The following is a 5,000-nucleotide window of genomic DNA, read 5'->3' as shown; positions in this document are numbered from 1 at the left end:
GCAGGTTCGTCGGGGAAAATCGGCAGCGCAGATTTTTCGACGAGCATGGGCTGGACGATGGACTGTCCAGGCCAGGCAGGAAAATTTGTCGAGGGGACACGCTGACGAAACAGCGCTGGTTCAGGCACGGCGGGCAGTGTTGGAATCGGCAGCGCCGACGAAATCGGCAAAGTCGGCAGAATCGGCAGCGCAGATTTTTCGACGAACATGGGCTGGACGCTGGACTGGCCGGGCCATGCAGGAAAATTCATCGAGGGGACACGCTGACGAAACAGCGCTGGTTCAGGCACGGCGGGCAGTGGTGGAATCGGCAGCGCCGACGAAATCGGCAAAGTCGGCAGAATCGGCAGCGGGTGCTGGCGATGGGTCTGGACGGGCTGGATAGTCCAAGGCTCGACGAGAAAGACTGCTGGTTTAGACACTGGGGCAGTGGCAGCCCGCGGGACAGTGTCGGCAGATTCGGCAGCGCAGATTTGTGCGGCTGCAGGTTCGTCGGGGAAAATCGGCAGCGCAGATTTTGCGACGAACATGGGCTGGGCGATGGACTGTCCAGGCCAGGCAGGAAAATTTGTCGAGGGGACACGCTGACGAAACAGCGCTGGTTCAGGCACGGCGGGCAGTGTTGGAATCGGCAGCGCCGACGAAATCGGCAAAGTCGGCAGAATCGGCAGCGCAGATTTTTCGACGAACACGGGCTGGACGGTGGACTGTCCAGGCCAGGCAGGAAAATTTGTCGAGGGGACACGCTGACGAAACAGCGCTGGTTCAGGCACGGCGGGCAGTGTTGGAATCGGCAGCGCCGACGAAATCGGCAAAGTCGGCAGAATCGGCAGCGCAGATTTTTCGACGAACATGGGCTGGACGCTGGACTGGCCGGGCCATGCAGGAAAATTCATCGAGGGGACACGCTGACGAAACAGCGCTGGTTCAGGCACGGCGGGCAGTGGTGGAATCGGCAGCGCCGACGAAATCGGCAAAGTCGGCAGAATCGGCAGCGGGTGCTGGCGATGGGTCTGGACGGGCTGGATAGTCCAAGGCTCGACGAGAAAGACTGCTGGTTTAGACACTGGGGCAGTGGCAGCCCGCGGGACAGTGTCGGCAGATTCGGCAGCGCAGATTTGTGCGGCTGCAGGTTCGTCGGGGAAAATCGGCAGCGCAGATTTTGCGACGAACATGGGCTGGGCGATGGACTGTCCAGGCCAGGCAGGAAAATTTGTCGAGGGGACACGCTGACGAAACAGCGCTGGTTCAGGCACGGCGGGCAGTGTTGGAATCGGCAGCGCCGACGAAATCGGCAAAGTCGGCAGAATCGGCAGCGCAGATTTTTCGACGAACACGGGCTGGACGGTGGACTGTCCAGGCCAGGCAGGAAAATTCGTCGAGGGGACACGCTGACGAAACAGCGCTGGTTCAGACACGGTGGGCGCAGTGTTGGAATCGGCAGCGCCGAGAAAATCGGCAAAGTCGGCAGAATCGGCAGCAGGTGCTGGCGATGAGTCAGGACGGACTGGATAGTCCAAGGCTCGATGAGAAAGACCGCTGGTTTAGACACTGGGGCAGTGGCAGCCCGCGGGGCAGTGTCGGCAGATTCGGCAGCAGTGTCTGCCGATTCGGCAGCGTTGGCTTGTTGGCGCGGGGGGCCGATTCGAGTGGGGACTTGGGCAGCGGGCAGTGAAAGCAAGAGTTTCCCCGATGCTGCCGGGAAAAACGCTCCCCGGGATGGCCGGGTGAGATGACCCGGCGGCCCGTGACGGGTCATTCAATTCCATGCCCCGTCAACATAACTCCCGATGTACTGTTTGCTTTTTCGGAAGAAGAGATCCATCCCCCCATCCTCGGCCAGCCAAAAACGCTCCAATTAATGGCCGGGTGAGATGACCCGGAGGCCCGCGACGCGTCATTCAAATCACTGCCCTATCGGCTACAACTGCTGATGGGTGGGATTAGAGGCCTGCCATGGTGGTGAGGGGCGGCGAGGACCGTGAAAGCTAGAGTTTTTCAGAGGCTGCCGGGAAAAAGGCCCCTCGGGTGGCGGGGTGCGAGGACCAGGCGCGTCATTCAATTCTCTTCCCTATCAACTTGGCTCCCGTTGGCGGGATTGGAGGCCTACTGTTTGTTACAGGGCTAAAATCGTCAGGGGAAGAGCTGACGAAACAATGCTGGTTTGGATGCAGGGGGTAGTGTTGGAATCGGCAGCGCGGACAAAATCGGCAAAGTCGACAAAAAAGACTGTTGGTCTGGACATCGGGGCAGCGGCAGCCATGCCGACAGGGGGGGAAATCGGCAGCACAGATTTGTGCAGCTGCAGGTTCGTCGGGGAAATCGGCAGCGCAGATTTTTCGATGAACATGGGCTGGAAGATGGACTGTCCAGGCCAGGCAGGGAAATTCGTCAAGGGGACACGCTGACGAAACAGCGCTGGTTCAGGCACGGCGGGCAGTGTTGGAATCGGCAGCGCCGACGAAATCGGCAAAGTCGGCAGAATCGGCAGCGGGTGCTGGCGATGAGTCTGGACGATTTATAGTCCAGGGCTTGATGGAAAAGACTGTTGGTCCAGACAATGGGGCAGTGGCAGCGCGGATTTGTGCAGCTGCAGGTTCGTCGGGGAAAATCGGCAGCGCAGATTTTTCGACGAACAGGGGCTGGGCGCTGGACTGGCCGGGCCAGGCAGGAAAATTCGTCAGGGGGGCACGCTGACGAAAACAGGGGCTGCCGCGTGGAAAATCGGCAGCGCAGATTTTTCGACGAACAGGGGCTGGACCGGCCGGGCCAGGCAGGAAAATTCGTCAGGGGGGCACGCTGACGAAAAGAGGGGCTGCCGCGTGGAAAATCGGCAGCGCAGATTTTTCGACGAACAGGGGCTGGACGCTGGACTGGGCCAGGCAGGAAAATTCGTCAGGGGGCACGCTGACGAAAAGAGGGGCTGCCGCGTGGAAAATCGGCAGCGCAGATTTTTCGACGAACATTCGTCAGGGGGGCACGCTGACGAAAAGAGGGGCTGCCGCGTGGAAAATCGGCAGCGCAGATTTTTCGACGAACATTCGTCAGGGGGGCACGCTGAGGAAAACAGGGGCTGCCGCGTGGAAAATCGGCAGCGCAGATTTTTCGACGAACAGGGGCTGGATGCTGGACCGGCCGGGCCAGGCAGGAAAATTCGTCAGGGGGGCACGCTGACGAAAAGAGGGGCTGCCGCGTGGAAAATCGGCAGCGCAGATTTTTCGACGAACAGGGGCTGGACTGGCCGGGCCAGGCAGGAAAATTCGTCAGGGGGGCACGCTGACGAAAAGAGGGGCTGCCGCGTGGAAAATCGGCAGCGCAGATTTTTCGACGAACAGGGGCTGGACGCTGGACTGGGCCAGGCAGGAAAATTCGTCAGGGGGGCACGCTGACGAAAACAGGGGCTGCCGCGTGGAATGGCAGCCTACACGCAGATGCGAATTCGGCAGCGCACGATGGCTTGAGCAGGTCATGGGTTCGACTTGGCGCGATCTGAAACCTGGACGAGGGACTGTCGACGCTGGACGAGCCAGCGCGGTGGCCTGTCGTGCCCCGTTCAGGGGGGGCCTGCCGCGGAGACAGCCCTCGCGGGCTCGACAGCGCAGGCCAGCGTCCCCGACGTCGCTGGCCGCGGCAGGCGAGCTGCCGGGGTTCCCGCATTCCTACAAGAAAACGTCGTGCTTTCCACATGAAACCAATCCAGTAAAATCAGCCATATTTTTATGAGGCTGCCCACTGAATTTGGGGTCATTCCGGGCCGGTTCCTAGTTTTGCGGATTTACTCGATTTCTAATGGTAGGAAAATTAAAACAAATACTTCCCGACCTCGAAAAATTCTGGGAAAATTAATGAAGGTGGATTGGATTTTTGCCAACCTCTGTGCAAAATTTCAGCTCAAAATACCAAGAAATGAATTTTTTAGAGGGGGGGTGACAGCTGGGACCTAGTAGTGTCTCCCCCTGCCAGAGCTGCAATGACACTTATTGCTCTTTAGGGAGCCACCAGGCCGGCGCCCCTCAAAGACCACACGCGCGCGCGCGCCCGCCCGCGCTGGGCGCTGGGGCGCTGGGGCCTGAGGGCCTGGGGCCCTTGGGGGCCCTTGGGCGCTTGGGCGCGCGCGCGCGGCCCCCGCAGCCATGCCGCGCTGCGCGACGCGCGGACAGCCCCTGCTGGCTTGCTCTCTCGCCCGCGGGGGGGCTGCCTTCGGGCCCTGGCCCCCCGCGTTCTGGCCTGCCCCCTGCGTGGGAGAGGCTAGGCGCTGCAGGGGCCAGCCCGACGTCGCTGGCCGCGGCAGGCGACAGCCCGACATCGCTGGCCGCGGCAGGGGCCAGCCCGACGTCGCTGGCCGCGGCAGGCGACAGCCCCTGCTGGCTTGCTCTCTCGCCCGCGGGGGGGCTGCCTTCGGGCCCTGGCCCCCCGCGTTCTGGCCTGCCCCCCGCGTGGGAGAGGCTAGGCGCTGCAGGGGCCAGCCCGACGTCGCTGGCCGCGGCAGGCGACAGCCCCTGCTGGCTTGCTCTCTCGCCCGCGGGGGGGCTGCCTTCGGGCCCTGGCCCCCCGCGCTCTGGCCTGCCCCCCGCGTGGGAGAGGCTAGGCGCTGCAGGGGCCAGCCCGACGTCGCTGGCCGCGGCAGGCGAGCCGCCGGGGTTCCCGCATTCCTACAACAAAACGTCGTGCTTTCCACATGAAATCAATCCAGTAAAATCAGCCATATTTTTATGAGGCTGCCCACTGAATTTGGGGTCATTCCGAGCCGGTTCCTATTTTTTCCGATTTCCTCGATTTTTAATGGTAGGAAAATAAAAACAAATACTTCCCGACCTCGAAAAATTCTGGAAAAATTAATAAAGTTGGATTGGATTTTTGCCAACCTCTGTGCAAAATTTCAGCTCAAAATACCAAGAAATGAATTTTTTAGAGGGGGGGTGACAGCTGGGACCTAGTAGTGTCTCCCCCTGCCAGAGCTTCAATGACACTTATTGCTCTTTAGGGGGGTGCCCCCTGAC

The sequence above is a fragment of the Populus nigra genome, chromosome 2 (genome assembly GCF_951802175.1).
Source record: "Populus nigra chromosome 2, ddPopNigr1.1, whole genome shotgun sequence".
NCBI classification, from domain to species: domain Eukaryota; kingdom Viridiplantae; phylum Streptophyta; class Magnoliopsida; order Malpighiales; family Salicaceae; genus Populus; species Populus nigra.
Note: the sequence above shows the minus strand (reverse complement) of the source record.